The following is a 19,943-nucleotide window of genomic DNA, read 5'->3' as shown; positions in this document are numbered from 1 at the left end:
GACTCCGTGGAAGTTCAGCTATTGAATTCAATGAGAGGAGGTGCCTGCTCAGTGCTCTTCTAACTTAGTATTCAGTTCTGCACCCCCAAAATGTTCCAATGTCTGTTAAGAAAGTTATGAGATTGTGTCATTCACTTAGTCTTGATATAATCCTCAGTTAAGCAGAAAGATAAAAAAACAAGGGAGGGAGGTGAGGGTGGAAGAAAGAAAAGCCTATCAGCAACTCTTACTACAGTTGCAAAGAAATCAGAAGGTACCTCAAGGTATTTATTGCTTTAGGGTTTACCAGTAAGTGACACTGCAAGAACTCATCACATCCTGATAATACACAAAATGCTGTAAATGCTTTGCATGCTGATTTACTTCTAAACTCAAAATTTCATACCAAGTGAGATTTAATTATTTTTTTCTGTGGCAGCTAAGCACTTAAACTCAGCATCATACCTTGCATCAGTGCCTTGTTTTAGCAGTGTAGCTATTAAGCTGATATACAAAGACATACGGAATTTTAAAAATTCAATTGATCTTAGTACTTCATGATCCATCCAGTGATGCTTGTTGCATTTTGAGTTTTTCAATTCTGTGTTACTAGCATTACATATGCCACATGAGAAATTGTATAAGGATCATTTTTATTGAAAGTAAAATAAAAATTGGACATTTTTCTGTTAGTCTGAGGCTTTGTAACAGCTTGTTTATTCAAAGTCTAAATTCAGAGACAGATTTGACTTGTAATTTAAGAATAATAGCCTCAGAATACTACTAATAAATGCTGGAGAACTTGTCAATGCTCAAACAAGCTTGAAGGTATTTGAATTATTTGCCAGACTTGGCCTTCACACTGATGGAGTTTAGGCTAGAATGTATGTTCTAGATGGCTGATCAGTTAGTATTGGGTGCCAAACAGCTATTCTTAGTATTTGCAGTTGTCCATGCTTCTTAAACGTTTTCATAATCTATTAATCATTATTAACCCTTTATAAACCATTTATAAATGTACCCTGAATAAAGAAGTGTGTGACCATTCAGGACTTTTTCTCAAGTTTAATATTAAAGGCAAGTCCAAGGTCAAGATTGGCACAGGGAGGCTTTAGGGAGCTGGTGTAGTTTATATTTTGGCCAGTCAGCTGAGGAACCACGTGGAACTAAAATTAGTAAAGTGCAGGCAGTGAAGAAAGTTCACACAGTGTAATATGCTGTGGGCAGTATTAATGTTGATTTACCCAATCTGTTAATGGCATGGTCTGTCTAGACCTTTGGAACATTCCTCAGCTCCTTATTTAATGTAGGAGGAATCATTTCTGAAATTAGCATATAAATTGTCTAGAGTCAGCAGCCCTTTAAAGCAGTATTGTACCCTTCTGTCATGGCACAGTAATTGTTCTAAAAAATTTAATCTCACAGTCAGGCACATTCTCATGAAGAAGCTCTTGACTTTACGTTGCATGCTGAAAAAGTGCATAAACCCGAGGAAGTTCATTAAGTTTGATATGGGCAAATGGTCAGGATTTGATTTGGGTAAGTTGTATTTATTTAGTCCCAATTAACAAGGGCAAGTGGATTGTGATAAGGAAGCACCTGTCAAGATCTGTCCGTGTAGGTTTGCGTGTATGTAGTTGAAACTGGAGTCTTTTCTGACTTTGTCTTGGTTTGAAAGACAGGTGTCTGCTAGGGAAGGCAAGAGCCTGCCTCTCTTGGAATGAAAAATGTAAAACCCCCTCCCTGTGAACTATTATAATTTTGAAATTAAGGGGCTCTCAGGCAGAGATCTGGGGATAGGAATAACAGTTCTTTACTAGTATGTATAACGAAGCAAACAAACCACAATAACTACAGCATTAACAACAAAAGAGAACCAGGGTACCCGTGACAGCTTTCTCGGCTGAGACGGGAAGGGATGGAGGAGAGGCTTTGCTTCACAAACCCCTCGGGCAGTCCTGGTGCTCCTGCAGGGCTCTGAGGAACACCCAGCTGGAACAGCAGGGATGAGCTGAGATCCGGGGCTGGTGGCTGAGGTGTATCAGCAGCTCTGCAGCGGTGCCTGGCACTGGCACATGCCGGGAGGACAGGGGGTGCGGAGCCCCTGAAGAAGAAGAAGCTCCATCTGGGTTATGGCGAATTCCTTTCCTCAAGCAACGACAGCTCTGAGTGTGTGAAGCTCTGACGCTGAAGAAGCGAGCCAGCTAGCAGCTGCCCTCGACCTTTCTAACCTGCCTCCTTTCCCCCCTGGGCCCAGCCAAACTCTTTGTCTTCTCAAGCACCCAATAATCACCAGCAGTCAGGTTTCCCCGAAATTAATGGACAAAATTCTATAGGTGAGAAGGAACAAAAGGAAGGACATCTAAACCCCAACAGACTTTGACATACATTTTTTTTTCCCTTTCCTTGGTTTTCCACATGACAAATACAAGGCATGCTGTAAAGTGTACTCATTCCAGGGCTCACTCTGACCTGGACTTGTATGAGAAGTCTGCTCCTGGTACCTGGCATTGGGATGCTGCCAAAATAAGGTGCCAGGAACCTTATGGAGGCAAATCCTCCACCCTGGCTCCTGCTCTTTTATTGCATCTTCTGAAATCCTGTACTTAGTCCTTTCCACTTTAGTTGCCAAGAATAACATGCAGCATTGTCTTCTAGGTTATTTTCAAGGGAAAATACATGCCTTCAGCCTGGGAATTCCTACAGGAGTTGCGAGCTAGCTTATTAGAACAAGTAGGTGTAGCCAGAGATGAAAAATAAAATGTCAGTATGATGTGGAAGGTTTATTTGGCATGAATCTGAGATGACCACACTGAGCAGTGAAGCCAATAAAATTTTTGTACTAGGAAATCATGTGTTCTGAGCATGCCATGCACTTTACAGAACTATTCCAGGAATGCTGCTTGAGAGTTTTATATGTTCATTTGGTACTTATTTTTCGTCTCACTTGCTCCAAAAGCCAGGTGCTTTAATCACAATGAAATCCACTGCCCAGGTCACAGAGAAAAAAAATGGGAAAATAATGCAATTACAGCAAGTCCTAAAAATGATCTAAAATAACATTTTTATATGCAACTGAATAATAATTTTAAATTGGAGTATTTCCTTACCTCCCCAGGGTTAAATAGTGACTTTCTTACTGAAAATGCCTTATTAAAAGCTTTTTTTCCATTTCAGAAAGATTTGGCTTGTGGTCAGGAAAGCCTTCAAGATGGTAGATCTTAAATTTGTCGTGGTCTCAGTGTCCATCCTATATGTTGCCCTAGTATTCTGAAGGATATAGAGGATAGGGAGATGAGTTTTTTTCCTGATTGAATAGTGAAGAACTGTTCAAGAAGGTAAAAAAGCCCAACAAAACATCAAAAATCAGCTCCCTCTAAACAATGTTTTAAAAAATGTATTTTGAAGAAGCAAAGCTCATGTGGGTAAACACAGGAGTACTGATAGATACATATTACGGGCTGCAAGCAGGGTTTGTGTTTTGTGCTAGAACAGAGAGGCCTTGGCTGGTGTCTGTGGGCCCTGAGCTTGATTCTAACCAAGAATTACAGTAGCAGGTGACAGGCAGAGGGTACGGCTTGAGGGGGAACACAGGAGTCATGGCTTGTGTTTGGATGTTCCAGCTGGGGTCGGATGGGCATGTGGAGCCTTCCCTCCAGAGTGAGGGATAGCAGCTATTTTGTGATGTGATCTTAACAACCCAAGGCTTGCATGTATTTCACATTCTTCAGGGTATCTGACCCAAAGATAACTAACTATGCTCAGAGGTGTCAGAATGTACCAGAAGAACCAGTCCATGCTCGTGGGGGTAGTGCTTTGGCATAGGCAGGGATTGGGGAGGTGCTCTGTGACATCTCAATGCACTTCTCTGCCATAGGTCCCAGGGAGCTACCTCTGCCAAGCTTGGGGTGGTAGCTGTGCTTTTGACAGGTAGCTCTGTGGGACCAGATATGGGGAATATTTCAGTAAATTTGTGCCCAGGTCAGCCCAAATTCTGTGACATGATGTTTGTGGGGGACAGAGTCGCATTCTTATGGTCTGCATTTGTTTGAATGGTCCCCAGAGGAAAAAGGGCTTTGAACTTTCTTATCTATGCTCCTCTGATATTTCGTAGCTTGTGGTAAGTGATGTATGCTTGTTTTTGTTTTTGTTTTGTTCTACCCTAAAACTATTTTTGCTTCAGTTGCACTTTAAATGTTTGAAGGGTTTCCCCCTCCTTTATTACTTGATTTAATTGGAATTATGGTGCTTATCAAAAAGTATTACTGCAAGGTGACCTGGTAATAATAATTTCCTTTCATCTATACCAAACATTTGTAGATCATTAAAATGTCACAAATAAAAAGTCTTAGTCACAAAGAAATGGTTTTATATGAACACAGTAAAATATGAAATTTCATTATATACAAAAAGGCTATGTTTTTTATTCCTTGTTCACAGAGGAAACCTCCAACACATGTGGAATGCATGGCAGGATGTAGGACCCTCTAAGGGCTGTATACAGATACAGACGAGAGGGGAGAAAAAAAAAAAGAAAAAGAAGGCACAGTGGTTCTGAGGAAACGACCCCTTTCAGTAACAAATGGAGCATGTACTCTGGGTCTCCAGAAGGATTTGTGCAGGGATCTTGCTCTGCATATGCGTGCATTCCTCTGAATCAGACAGGTGTTAAAGTGAAATGGTGCCCAGAGGATGCATTACCCTCCTGTGCTATCAGCAGCCTGACCACATGATGGGTCCAAAGGAAGCCAAGCACAACTGCTGAGGGCTTTGCCAAAGGGTTTAGATGCCAAGTCCTGAGAGAGAGAGTATCCTTGCCAGCTTGGCACCTTTAGGCCATGTGGCTGCTGCTGGCATGGAATTGTCATTGTAATGTGCTGGGAAGAATGGAACCAGAAGCTGTCTTAGTAGTTCTGTGTGAATGAAGCTCTTATTGTTGTGAGTATAAAATATTAATTACCTTACAAATGTGTTTGAGTAGCTGTACATGACTTTGGCATCTGTCCAGACTAGCAGTGGTGAAATCAGAGGATTGCCTCCTGGCAGCCAAAATTATTTATCCCCCTGCCCTTCCCCAGCATCACACTGGAAGTAAGAGGGGAACTATTTGAAAACAGTTGACATCTGGGGAAAGATGTTAATTGGCTCCTGGGATTTGGATCAGTCCTTGAGCTGGTGCCTTAAGAGTGGGTTTAACCAATGCTGTAATCTTCTGGCACCTGTTGCAGTTTTTGGCAGTGGCACAGGACAGCTTTGATTGCACTGGGATTGGAGTAGCGAACATATGCCTAATGCCCATCCCAGAAAGAATGACTTAGCGCCCTTAATGCCTTTCCTATTGTTTTATTTTCCACTTTCTTTTCTCTTATTCATCAAGCTGCTGTTAATAATTATCATTACATGCAGGCAAGCACCCACCAGCATCTTCAAAAAAATCAAAGAAAAAGCAAGAGGCAAACAGGAGCTGGGAAAGTTCTGTCTCATCAGAATCCAGCTACTTTCTGTGTTTGATTTTCATTTGTTTGCCTGGCCCTGAATCTTTAAGAACTGTGATAAATTAAGGACTCCAGGAGAAATGATACATATCCAGTGTCTGAGATGTAATCAGAAGAAGAGTATTTTGTTTTCTAAACATATTAATTAAAATAACCAAGTGTGTGTCTTCACAGGAAGATAATTCAGAGGACCTGTTAAAGGAAGTCTCTCTGCCTCCATGTCTCTGTACTGATTGTGCATCTGTAAATGGCTGCCATCCAACAAAGCTCTTAAGTGCATGCTCAGCTCCAGCACAGCTTGGCTACAGCAATGTTGCTAGCTTTGGCATGTTTGGGGCATTCACATGCTTGGTGAGAGGCACATGCTTGTGTGCCCTTCTGAATAACTAACTCTTCCTTGTGTCCTACAGGCCTGTGGCCAGGAGTGTGGGTCCCGTGTCCAGCTCCCGTAGAAAGTAAAGATAGCAATAGGGTTACACTTCAGCTACAGCTCCGGGGTTTTTATCCTTATCTTGGACATCACTGGAATGCAGAGGTATGGACTCCTGAAAAATGATTTGAAGCCTACCAGCAATGCATGTAACTTTACCTTGCCTGGTGCTTCTGCAGAATTTAGTGGTGTTTGTTTAAAGTGAATCCAAGTAAGCCATGCAAAGTTGTGGCAAAGACTGAGAGCACAGAGGAAAAACATCATGCTCAGATATCAAACAGTTCATTAAAATCCATGCTGCTGCATCACAGCTGTGAGTGTTTGTCTAGAGGGATAGCTCAAAGAGTGTGTTTGGTGTCTTGTGAAAAGTCAGTCTTGAGAGCTGGGGTGATTGATTAGGTTTGAAGAGAAAGTCCTTGTATACTTATGGTGGTTCTTGGAATTACAACATGGCTTGTGTATCTAGGAAGCCAACAAAAGACCTTGGACTTCTTATCTACTCAGATCAACACTGGTAAAGGTTCTTGAATTATAAATGCAGATGATTTAATTAAATATAATCCAACTGCTCATTGAGTACTTCTGAGTACATCTCATGAAGTACCTGATTTAGGGGAAAAATATGTAGGGAAAGGGAAATTTTCATCAGTGACAAATAACTGTACCCATAAAGTGATAAAGTCATGCAGTGATAAAGTCATACAGTAAAGTCCAATCAAGCAAACTCAGTGAAATATTCTTCTGTGTGCAGTTCAGAGTCCACTCAGATATTTTCCAGACTACCATCTGCATCAGAAATTTGCTGGACAAATAATTCTGGTTCTCTCCAGTAGCTTCTTGGTATGCCTGAGGTGGAATTCCAAAAGAGGACTAGCTGGCAAGTTGTGTTTTGTTTTTACCCTTACCAAAGCCTGTTTGAATTACAGGGATCATAGTGCAATTCTGGTCATTGGAACCTGCACTCATTTATTTCAAGAAGGTTAATTTCTTGGGGATCATAAAAAAGCCAGATGGGGAGAAGCTATCCTGTTGTGGGAAGGTCCTTATCTGCTTCATTACAATAATTGAAAATGGCTTTTTAAATAGTCTAAAGAAGTTCACTTATGACTAAGACCCAAATTTCCTGGGGGGAAGGAAAAATAAAAAAAAAACAAATGTGAGAAATACTTTAAAACATCTTTATCCAGTGTTTTGCCCCTGGAGGAGGAAATGAGATATGTAAGAAAGCAGCACATGTGACAGATGCTGCTCAAGATGCTCAGCACATTACTTAAAGATGCTCTGTGACCATCATGTTGTGAGTAATAAAAGAATGTGACGGGGATGGAAGTGGAACAGTCCACATTTACTGTAATGACATTTGTAGCCTCACCACTCTCACATGATGGCCAACAAATTCCTGCCAGTTCCCGGAGTATTCCTAAATGTATCTGGGCAGTGCAAAGCAGCACTGGGTTGGGGAACCCTCTGGTTACCTCCAAGTGAGCTGGCATGTCTGTAGCAGTTTAACACACAGGGACTTACTTCAGTGTCGGTGCCAGAAACAGTAAAGCTCTGTTACTGCCATACACAGTTAATTAGCTCGGGTGTCACAGCGAGCAAACACGGCTATATTGCTCCTGGTTCTGCAGCAAAGTTAATTGAGACTGGCTTGGGGATCTTTGCCCCAATTTGCGGTGCAGACGTACCCAGGAATGCACTCCTATTGTTGACTGAATACTGTATTTTCACATAAATGTGGCAGGAATATAATTGCAGGGTGGAAAGAGAAGGCCAATATACATTCACTTCACTTTAGAAACTAAATTAAACCTTTGACTTAACTCACTTCTATACCAGTGCCCTGCAGGCATTTCTACAGGCTTCATTAGAGCCAACCTAGAGGCCATGGAAAGGGTCTTACAAAAGACTAGCCAGGAAGCCAGTCATAGACCCAGATCCTGCTGCTACAGAACACAATCTGCCTCTTGGCACCTCAGGCTTGCAGCTGCCAGGCACTCTCCTTATGTGGTCACTGGTGTTGGCTCGGAGGCTGGGGCAGATAGACGAGGAGGGCTGAGGGGGAACACATTCATCACTGCCAGCAGTGAGTGGGGGCAGTGCCAAGTCACTATGTAACCAGGCACATGTGCCAATTTGCTCAGTAATTGGATTGCTATTTGAAAAATTAAAGTGGTGTCTAGAAAATTCTAACCTCTGCATTTATGAAGTACGAAGTTCGTGACTGGGAGGCTGAACAGGAAGAGTAGAGGGGATCAAGCAGAGGTGTTTAAGGAGAGCAAATGTAGGAAGTAATTTGATTATTTTCCAAAGTGTTACAGCAGCCTTAGAAGCAGCCTCTCTGTACCAGAGAGACAAAGAGCAAGACACAGTGCGGTGGAAAGCTGTGACATTATGGACAATCCGTAACCCATTGCTGACTATGGAAAATCAGTGAGGATTTGTCAGCTGAAAGCAATTTGTATAAAGAAAACATCATTGGAAGGCAAGGATTGATATACTTCTGCAACTAATATTTTCCCTAAAAAGAAAAAAGTTCTTAAAGGGGATTATTTTATATTTTCAGGGTTTTCTCTGTGCCTGTGAATTGTTGCTTCTGTCTACTCTATACATTGCTCTCAAATACTTTTGGTGAACAAATTCCATTAATAATAAATGATATTGAATTATCCAGCTACAGAGAGAATTTGTGATTCAGAAATACATGCTTCTGCCACAAATTATTTCTGCTCCCATTGCAGTCAAATTCAGACTTTGCTTTGACTCCAGTAGAAGCACAATTACATACAAAAAATATAGTTACACAAGTAGTCCTTCAGGCGTTTCATTATTCTTTTTAGTTGAGCTCACTGGCCACCCTAATTCAGCTGAAAACTTAGAGCATGTGGGATGATGGATTATAAATTGTTCATAAGATAATTGTTGTTTAAAGTATGGTCCAGTTGCTAGTAGACATATAAAAATGGTGCCTATGTTCTTCATCACTGTTAAGTGGAAACTCAAACTGGAAGCTCTGTATTTAAAATAATAAAAAAGTAAAAATCTATGGACTCATACTGAGGAAGAGCTATTTGGAACTGTTGTGAAATGTCTGATAATTTATGATCCACTCAGACCTGGTAGAATGAGGTTAACACATGTCAAAGCAAAGGCTAAGGAAATTTGGAGTCACATTTCTGCCCCTAGATGGAGTATTCTGCACACTGGGTTGGTTTTTTTATATATATTTTGAGAGAATGGAGCTGTGTTAGAAGACTTGAAATGCCTCTTGTTTTGAATTCCCTTTACAGTGTATCAAGTGCTGCCCATTGGGACTAGACTAACTGGGTCCCAGAGACCATTTAGAAGAGAAAAATCAAAATAAAGTTTGTTAATATAATTGATTGAACATTGTAAAGGCCACTGTGCTTTCTTGGTTTCTCCTATTTGTTGGTGATAGATACGTGTGTTAAAATGCAAGAAGCCTATGCTTTACAAAGTGTCACTAATTACTATGAAACATCTGATATTAGCAGCTTGCACTGCTGGATGTTTCTGTGATTTTCATGGTATTCCCTTCTATGAGTTTGCTGTGAATGCCATGGTAACCTTAACTGCTTGTAAAACATTTTAATAGTGACCACTGTAATATAGTGGTTGTGTGCAAACAGCATGCACCACTGCTTCAGAGGTGTTTGGAACACTTTGTTTTGGTCACAGTTGGAGTAAAATGTTGCCAGACTTCAAGAACTGAATCCTAAACTCGCCAAACAGGGAGCTGAAAGTAAGGTCTCCTGTTCTGCAGCTCTTCTTTGATCATCTCTGGAGTTTCATTGATACATTCCTGCCCAGCACTCACATGCTTAGTGAACCATGGCTCCAGAAAGCTCAGAGCTGCTTGGGAAAAGCACTTGGCTGCAGGCGCTGGATTTGAAGGGGGTGGGTGTCAGATTAGAAGCCAGCTTTTGAAAAACCTCTCTTGTTTTGTGTGTGTGAATGAGAATTCAGCTGCAGGCTCTTAGCTCAGGTATGTTCTCATGTGGGCTTCTGGTTTAGCCTGCTCTTAATAGGAGAGACCAGCTGTAAGGCTTGTCCCTGGACTGGGAGCTGAATTCCTGCAAAATCTGTGATTTTAGTTTGGATCTTTTTAGATATGATGTAAATGCCAGCAGCTTCCTAACAACTATTCTTGAAGCTCAAAGCAGAATTTAGAGCAGACCCTTGTGAGTTAGGGAATTGCACAAGATATCCCTTCTCAGAATAGAAAGAAAAGGCCCAACAAAACTTAAGCCATCTGACTGGAGTCCTGAGAAATGCTTTCCAGCTTTCAAAGAAAGAAAGGGTCTTAATTCAGATTTGCCAGAATTGTCTAATTAGTCCCTTTAATGCCATGCACCTTATAGTCTGTGCCACCGGATTCGTCCTATAAATGAGACGATGGGCTAATTCATCTTGGCAGCAGTAAACAGACCTTGTGATTGTCCTCCTTACAAACACCGGCCTGATTTTAGGAAAACGCTTTGACCAAGCCTGTGTCCCTGCTCCCTCCCCCTCGACGCCCCCTCTTTTTCTGAGTGCTGCCTGTGCTTCTTGCCCTCCTTCTTCCCCACCACCCCAGCCCAGCCCGTCTCACACACAGTAACATACCTCACACATTTGCCTCTGCTAACAACAACCTGTCAACTCTTTCTTTGCACCGTGCTAGGCGCCTTTTGTTTCTGCAGCCCAGCAAGCCTTGCAGCTGTTGTCCGAGGCCTGCTCTGACAGCCTGTGATCAGTCAGCTGCAAAATCCTCCCTGAACAACTCGGTATTCACAGCTCTAATCGGGCCAGCGGACTGTTTCCTCCTCTCTCGCAGTAAATCTTTATCACTTGCGCTCTGCTCGTCAGTTCGTGGCGCCAGCTCTTTGGGCTGCTCTATCCCTTTCCCATACTCTGCTGGGCTGTGTGCTCTGAATGCTAACTCCAGCCTTGTTTAGACTCAGGGCTGTCTCAGTGCTGCAATCCACACGTTGGGAAGGTCCAAATTCCAGCTCCCCCCACCTCCCAGCTTTTAAGCTGGATGTACCTTATGTTTGTATTGCTCCAAAGGTGAAGATATCAAAGGCTCCCTCCCTTCTTCCCCTCCCTCAGCTTGTTTCATACTTTGTCCATATAAGTTAGTTGTGTGATTACCTTTCCGTGTCCTCCCAGCAGACTGTTTGCTTCTGTTTAAGAGCTGCCTTTGGTGAGGAGATGAGGGTGAGCTGCCCAGCCTGGGGAAGCTGGTGATGGCAAGGGAAAGCCTGGGGGAGCTGGCACAAACCTTAATTTGATCTCATGCCCAGGCCTATTAACCCTTCTCCTAATGGTCCCCCCACTGAGGAGTCGGAAACACATTTCCTTCCATCCTGTCCCTGACTTGATGCCATCACAGTCTTTTAAAAGATTTACATCAAAGATGTTGAATTGTGAAACAGATTTCTAGAAAAAAAGAGGATCAAAGTTTGCTTCCATAGTGCCCTCAGCTGAGCTGAGGAGAGTGCTTGGAGAGTTTAGGGTGGAGGTGTCTGTCAGCGTGGAGTTTCTGAGGATTTATACTGATGGAGCTAAAAGAACAACTTTATCTGTGCCTATTGCCTCTTAGAATGCAGTGTGAAAACTCCTTTTGCCTCCTTTGGGAAAACATTGTGGGTGTTATTTCCCTGTATTTGGGCCTGGGATTGTAGATGACAGATTTTGCAAGGAGACTCAATTAGCTCTTAGGTAAATCTTGCTGGAGACCACTTTTATAAAATAAATTATTCAGGAGGGTTATTTCAGTTTATAAGGAACCTGGGAAACTTTTGTCTGATCACTGGCATGAGGGCCAAAACTGATGTGTTTTAATTTTGTCTCTGAAGCTGAGTCCATCTCTGGCACTGGAAAACCTGTTTCCCTTTCTTCATCAGCTTTCCCCACCTTCAAGTCTTTGTTTCAACAGTTCCAGGTATGTGCGTGTGCATGTGTGAGCAGGGGTGAAAATTAACCCAACACAGAAATTCCTTCAAGAGTACAACACGAACTGGCTTTTAAAATGTTGTTTCTCTTAGCTTTATGAGGCAGCTGCAAAACAGATGCCCCTTGGAAAATCTGGGTTCAGTTCTATTCAGACTTTCTATGCCTCAGTTTCTCATCAGTACAGTATTTGCTTAGTCAAAGATAAGCACATGGATATGGCATTCTTACAATTTTTGGTGTTGGTGGTCCGTTTGAGTCAGTAGAGAGATGCCATCCTGGTGGGGCTCTGTTGGGTCCCATTGATGCTTCCAGGTGGGATGTGTTTTGTCTCTATGTAAACAACAGACTTGTAAACACCCTTTAGAGTTCATTTGGGAAAATGGCTCAGATTTTGCTGGTATTTGCCATCAAAGTGCCTTTCTCAGTGTTCTCTGGTGAAACTAAATGTGTGTGAACAGGATTCAAAATTGGTTCTTTTTCTGTAGGCTGTCCCCAGGCGTAGCAATAGAAATACCATCTTCAATAGCATGGAGTGTCCTACAAATAAGCTGATTGTACCAGTTCATAGAATGGAATCATAAAGTAGATTGGAAGGGATCTTTAAAGGCCATTTTTTTCCTGTCAAATAGGAAGCTACTGGACATAGTTATTTTGTGATATGATTGGCTTATATTTTATGAAATACCTATGCTTCACCGTGCTTGGGGAGAGTGGGATGGGCAAGCCACTTGCTGTCCCCTGCACAAAAAGCAGTTGATTTTAATTTGTTCTTGAAGAACTTAATATCCCTAAAACTTCCTTGCATATCCTAATTTTTTTATATGTTTACTTTTCAGAAAACTCATTGGTAGCTACAATTTACATGTTATCTGATAAGGTAGAAAGAAATATTTTTGCTTTAAACTACTAAAGAAAATTCCGGGAGTCTGAATTGAAAGTAAATGGAACAAGAAGTGAGGACTTTCTCAAAATTATTATTATTTTTTTAAAAGTCAAAACAACTCAAAAAGACAAAATGCAAACAGAATTTTGAGGCTCTTCCTGCAGAAATAAGCAAGGATGTGCACAGCTTGTCTCCTACTTTCCACAGTAGGTTGCCACTTGTCAATGTTCTCCTCATCTACTGATAATTGTGCCCTGAAGTGAGGGGTTTTTTTTAAGGATGCAGCTGGTGCTCATCTTGGTATGGTTGTAATTTTGTGGTGGTTGGTGTTGTGGGCTTAAATGTTTAATTGGGAAAATGTCTGGAAGTTGTTGGAAATTTTTATCTGTTCTTTTCCTCAGAGCTTTGTACCATAGCGGAAGACTCACAGGAGGCAGATATTCCTAATGAGGTAATGTTTTGCTGTTTTGCAAATCCTATATGAGTTCTTTTGCTTTGGAGAGGTAAGTTCAATCCTCATTTTTACCCAGACCACAATGAAGGCTCTGTACCTTGTTCTGTTGACTGGATGCGAGAAGAGGACTAGTTCATGGCTCTGGGATGAACAGGATGAGCAGAGTTTGAGAACAGCTTTTCTATTCCCTGTTCCAGATTGAAGGTGCTGTGACTCACTTTTCCTAATGCATCTGGATGCATATATTGGATTAGGATCTTTTATTGCTCTGCTTCTTTATTTTTAAGGAGCAACATCAGCTGTTTTTTCCTAGCTCCTCCCATATTTATGTTCTAAGAAAATCTCAGATGCCAACAATTTTATATTGATTTTTTTTTTAGAGTTGTTGCACAGTAATTCCATTTGAAAATAGTCTTTAGACTAGGAATTTTCTTGTCTGATTTGCTTCAGACTTTCCAGAAAAAAAATCTACCTTGACATAAAGTTTGCACCTGTGAAAGTTAAAGGAAATCTGTTTAGCTTTTTCTGTGTGAGGGAGGGATTCTGCCAAAATTGAGTTTTGTATGAAAGACTAGTATAAGCATGGATAGACTGCTTCCTTCATTGCTAGGTAATATAAATGTATAGTCAGCCTCATAAAGAAAAAATATTCCTTATAAAAATGAATTTTTATGTTTCTTCTTTAGCTATTCAGGATAAAATATTTACAATTAATCTATCATGTTTAATTTTTTGAGTCACTTTTAGTGCTCACATTTCCTGTACATCTTGGAAAAAAAAAAACATGCAAAAGATGAGCAAGGAATAAGGGGAAAAATTATAAATCGATCCATCTGCGTCTTCTACAGACATTTTCTTCTCCCCTTACTTCAGAAGTTAAAAGAGGGAATGCAGGGCCATGCAGTGTTTGTTAAAGCTGATGGAATATCTTTCTCCCTCGGTATTTCTTTAATCAATGTTTCTTTATACCATTAGGTCATCTCCTCTTTTTTCATGGCTTTTTTTTTATTCTGAAGAAGCCTTGTTTTGTACATTTCCGTACATCTTGATGTTTATTCTAAGAATTATGGCCTGATCACTTCCTCTCTTTTCCTCAAAATTTCTGTCGTTTTATCTATTTTAAGTGCCAGAGCACAAAGATAACCCCATCATAGTTCTCTCATTTTCCCCAGCAGTTCCACCCCCCTCCCTCCCTGCAATGAAAAAATGAAAGGTCTCATGGTCTTACAGATTTTCTTTATGCTTATTTTGGCCTACTTGCAACCCAAATACATCATCACGCTATAAGACGGCTCTCTAAGGCTCTTGGATCAATTAAAGGTAGCCCTATTCATTGCCAGTACAAACCTTTGCCTATTAACTCTTTCAAAGGACATTTGTCATCACAAAAAGCTGTGAATGCTGTCTGGGGACATTGATTAAAAAAAGGTATTGTTTTAAGGCTGCTGAATATCTTAATTAATTGTAATCAGAGGATAGCTTGTGCCTGTAAAAGGATAGTTACCTTTCACCTACTTGTTTTATTTTCTGTGTTTTAAAAAAAAATAAATCTCAGATGTACCTCAAGCATGCTATTTTCAGGGTACAAGAGGACTGCACTTGCTGATCAAACTGTAATTTAGGACATTATTTTGTAAAGCAAAATAATTAATGTGGTAACCCAGCATGTATCTGCTTGGCCTGTGATCAGCCAAGAGCGAGTCAGTGGAGCAGCATTGCTCCTTGCCAGCAGCCATCCTCCTTTTCTTCCCTCAGAAATCCAGGGTCTGTATCCTGGAAATGCAGAAATCCACCCCAACTCTTCATGCACTGAACAGCACATGTGATCAGCTCGAGCCCATGAATTGAACATTCATGCAGACTATACACATCACTGTTTGGCAGGTTAAGATAAAACAGGGTAACATTTTTTACAGCAGTAGTTCATTTGCCACAATTGTTGTCTCAAATGACTGCAAACAGTTTATTGATGTGTTCTAAATCTCTGGGGAAAATGTCCTTTTCTGTTGTTCCCTGAATTAAAACTTTTCTTTCAGTAGTTAATCATAAAAATTTGGTTTTCATTCAAGGAGACCCTTTTGAAAATGAAAATCATCACTTTTCCTTGGTCTTCATGCAAAGTTTTTTTTGTGCTTCTTGCTTTCTTGGTTTCTTTTTCTGAGGAAACAACATTGTTTATATTTAATTTAAAATATTTTGTTCAAATCACACATTTTTTATGTGCATTTATTGGAGGCATTGAGATATAGACAGAACCCTTCCAGTCACATGTTTGATGGTACAGCAATGGCTTTCATCATCTGACCCTCACTCTCCGGAGGTGCAATTCCAGAGAAGATGCTTTTCTTTCCGTATTTTTGCAAATATCTTCTTACAGAGAGGAGAAAACACACTGACAAAAAAAAAAAAAATGTAAGTCACACTAGATAAAACATGCTTTTGTGCTTGAATAAAATAGTAGCTACAGTGCAGGAACTTTTCAGGTACAAAAAATATTTATATTTATATACATTTACATTTACAAATTAATTATTTATAAATTACCTAACATACCAACCATGGATATGAAATGGCTCATGCAGTTTGGTCATTTGGAAAGCAGGGCAGTGCCATATCTGGGAACCACCAGGCAAATGAATCCCCAACACTCACACTCAGCTGGTGGTTTGCTTGATGAATTTTGTTATAGGAAATCCCTGCATGCACAGATTCTCAGGGAAACATGGCAGACTCCTGTAAATGCAAGTGGTATTGTCCTCAATCTCTTATTTTCCAGTGAGTAATTGTACTGGACAATGTATGGATTGAAGTGAGAATATGTTTATGGTTTACCTAACTTTTTCAGAAGCCAAGATGATACATGCACTTCTATTACTGGAAGATTTCTCTCTATGTGTCTAGATTTACATGAAGTACTTCTTACTTCTTGTGAGTATTTTATTTCCTTTTTAAAATTTTATTGCTACAAAAATGCTTCAAAAATTTAGTTCTGTCTCCAAATTACTGTACAGTAAGTGCATTATTATAATTGCTATTTCCCAGATGAGGAAAACCAGTCTGATAAAGATTAAAGTTCCAATTCAAGGAGAGGCAGAAACTTAAGCACATCTTTTAGTGTTCCTGTGATTTTGGCATAAGCAATTGTGAAGAGTTTCTCTGGGATGCTGTCAGAGGTGAAAACAGAATATGCCTTGAATTGCAGACAGTACCTCAGCCACAGTACTGCAAATTTTTCTTGTTATACTTGATAAAAAATGTGATGCAATGGGATTGTCATAGAGGAGAGAGATTTATTGTTGTAGCTAGTTACTCAATATATATACTATGGTATTGAACCTCATTTTAGCATGGAGGTCAATGAAGTTCTAACATTTTCCTTTAGCTTTGTAGGTTTCTGCAGAAGTGTGCAGCATCTTTTCTTTGGTCAGGTGCCTTGGAAATAAAGTCGGAGAGATAAATCTGCATATTTCTCCAGTGGCTGTAATAAGTATATGTATTTGTATATCATGGCATTGTGTGTCTTGCTCTATATAACATTTCCAAGTGTCTGTACAAGTAGGAGATTTATGAAATGTGACTCATTTTTCCTTTTCCACACTGTTCCAGCGGAAGAGCTCAGAAAGCGATGAGAAAAAGTAGTACACTTTATTAAGAATTCTGATAAAGTAGGGTGCATAAATTTGTTTTCTTTGTGAGCCTTAATCCTGTGTTGTATTGGCTTCTTGGACATGGCTAATTTATTTGGAATTCCATTCTGTTCCTGACAGCATTCCTGATTAGCAGTTTGATCACCCGGAGCAAAGTTACATACCAGCTTTCAACTCTTGTAATCTAGCAGTGTAATTTTTTCAAATAGACTCTTTTCTTTCCTTCTTTGCCCCAGCTCCTCTTCTTTTTGTGTGCAAAGAGACTTTAAAAGTAAGCAGGATAACCAATTAGTAGAATGAAAAACTTCTTCAAAACATAGTGTAATTTGCTGAAAGACTGACTTTCATTTTTTAATAGAAAAAATGAGGTTTGGAGTGGTGTCAGTGCAGCATGTGAAATATTTGCCTTCCATCACTTATAAAGGATAACAGTTCTTTTCAATAACTGCATTTTATTAGTGGGGTGATATAATCTTCAAGTAATTTACAAAGTCTGTAGTTCACCAAAGCACATTTTGCTCATGGTTAGTTTTAGAAAGTTTGAATTTTTCTTTAGTTGTTAAGTTTGTCACATGGTGGGCCTTGTAGGAAAATGGCAGCTGTATCATTGTTTGCTTCTATCTGTACTGGCTTGTGCTTTCAAAACAAAGATGACCAGGACACTCAAATTTAATTGAAAACCAGAGTCAGGTATGGGTCTGAACTCATTTTGGTACAGCACAGGCAGAACATCATCCAAGTGATCTGGTCTGCCAAAGACACAGAGTTGCAGATGAGAAGAAAGTGAGATTTCTATCCTGTGACGTATCTGAAAGTCCCAGTCTGGTTTGTGCACAGTGAAAAGGAAACAAGGATTTTAAGTCAAGGGAGGCTTGGGAATAGCCCAGAGATAGGTGGCCACAGAACTAATCAAAAAGCTCAAACTGTGGTTTTATGCATGAGTGCCTTGACTGCATAATGTTTGAAGATTGTGATCGGTCTGGTTTGTACTGATCTTGAATTTTAGAGATCTGAAAAGCAGCTCTTGGCAAATACTTTGTCAAAACTGAAGCATGTTTTTCCAGTTTTCTGTGGTTGAAAAACTGGCATTTTGTTGAAACATTGTTTTGTCAAAAATAGTACTCATTAAATTCTCTGCTGTATTGATGTGAATTCCATTAATTCAGTGGGGAAAAAAAAAGTTTACTGATGGAAGGAGAGCACCAGGATAGTTTGGTTTAGGGCTAGATCATTGTGCCTGGTCAGTTTTGGTGATAATTCCTTAATTTCCCCAGAAAAAAACCCTGAGGTTTTTTCTGCCCCAAAAATTAGGCATCTAGCTCAGTGTGAAAACTTAGCAAATTGTGTATGGTCTCTCTGATCACTAAGGAGGTAATAATTACTTGATAATAAGCTGTTCTGAACTTTACAACATCAATCTTAAATACGTATCCTTGGTTTTTTCTGTTGAGTTATGAAGTATTTTTGTGTTTTTATATTTGTTCACAAAAAGGTAGACATTTTGGGCATTACTAATCTTTTAATTGATTGGTGCCATTAAGTATTATGGCATGTATATGATCTAATCTGCTCCTGCTGGGTAATGTTCTGATCACGTTTCTAGTAAGAAATTCCCATAAATGAAAGGGAACCAAGATGTCTCCTGCTAACCATTGCCCCATCCAGCTGCACATGGAGGTGGAATGAAACAGACAGCATGTGGAATGACAGCAGAGGTCCCAGCAAGTCTTTTTGGAAATACAGCTGTCTTCATGCAATCACTGATTTATAAGGTTTTGTTTCATTTCCTTCTAGTCCTTTCCCTTCACTTTTATTGCTGTTTCCTATGATCTGTGCTCTTTTGTTGTGTTTAAATCTCAGTTTTGATGCCTTTGAGGGTGTGCTGGAGTTTTGCTAACACTTCTGGTTTTATGGAGGTTGAAGTTAGTCTTAAGGGATGAAATATATAATAAATTAAGTATCTTCTTTCTGTCCTTGTTTTTGATAATGGAAATGGGCGTAGCTCTCTGACTGTAGTGGGAGAAGTGTGTTTGCTGGGGATTTTCCAGGAGAAAACCAGTGGGGCAGGTGTTGACTTTGCTTTGACTCAATGCAACATTGAGTGATCTTGATATGTACATGTTATCACAACTTACATGGATCAATAATTGACTCTGAATGTCAGATTTTGTCCTCTAAAGCAGTGACTACTCGATCTGGCTCTTTTAAAGTGGTATTTTGTTTTCAGTGTGATGTAGAATGCTTGCTCAGGAGGTTTCACATAATGTAACCTGGAGCAAGGTGCTTTTTTTACTCTGATAACTTTAGAAGGAATTGTGATTCTGATAGATAAGTGCTGGTCTTTAATTTTTCCCTTTTTTTTTAAGAAATAACTTGGAACTTCTTATTAGCCTTGCCACTACCTGGAACATTTTGCTGTTTCCTTTGGTAGATATCCTGACTTTTGAATATGTGGAAAATGCAGTAAGTGAAATATCCGATTTTTTAAATTCTAATATACTTATGTTGTGGGATGTATTTTGAACTGATATTAACAGTAGGTGTTTTATTGTACAATATTGTTGTATTGTCTGCTTTATTGCTTGTAAGTTTACCTGATATTTAAAAATTTTGGGAATATAGTGGTATTTTAGGAGATTTCTTTATAAGGGAATTGGAAAATGAGGTGTGAAATCTGTTGCTTTACATTTTAAAAGTCAACAAGACTGTGAAATATGTACCTTTTTTTTCCTTTAAACTATCCTCCAACAGGCATTTACCAGGATTTACTAATTTATTATGTGATAATTTAAAAGAAAAATATGAAATTTGTGTTGGAACTAGTTTAAAATTAGAGAATTTTAATAAATATTTATAGCAGAATAGAGTAGTAATATTGGTTATGTGATGAAAACATATGTTAGTACTAAATATCACCCATCAGAAATCCTGTTCTATCATGTCATTGCTCCCTGGAGAGATGACTAGCTTAAAAATGATTTTAACAAAATAAACTCTGTACAGAGAAGATGCTTTTAGGGTGATACAGAACACATTCTTAAAAAAACCCCACATTATTTAAAATGGTGCCAGACATTAGGAGCATCTGTTGTGTGAA

The 19,943-nt window shown here is 39.7% G+C and overlaps 1 long non-coding RNA gene across 1 annotated transcript; it reads left to right on the top strand.

Annotated features, from left to right (window-relative positions):
* Window positions 1–3,959: 3,959 nt before the first annotated feature.
* LOC111930659 (uncharacterized) lies at window positions 3,960–15,610 on the top strand. The gene is made up of 3 exons (XR_002865256.2): window positions 3,960–6,009; window positions 11,766–11,851; window positions 13,147–15,610. It is a non-coding gene; the product is annotated as an uncharacterized LOC111930659 (long non-coding RNA).
* Window positions 15,611–19,943: the final 4,333 nt, after the last annotated feature.

This window comes from Cyanistes caeruleus, chromosome 6 (genome assembly GCF_971803275.1).
Source record: "Cyanistes caeruleus chromosome 6, bCyaCae1.hap1.1, whole genome shotgun sequence".
NCBI lineage: Eukaryota > Metazoa > Chordata > Aves > Passeriformes > Paridae > Cyanistes > Cyanistes caeruleus.
Note: the sequence above shows the minus strand (reverse complement) of the source record. Positions and strands in the feature narration are given on the sequence as shown.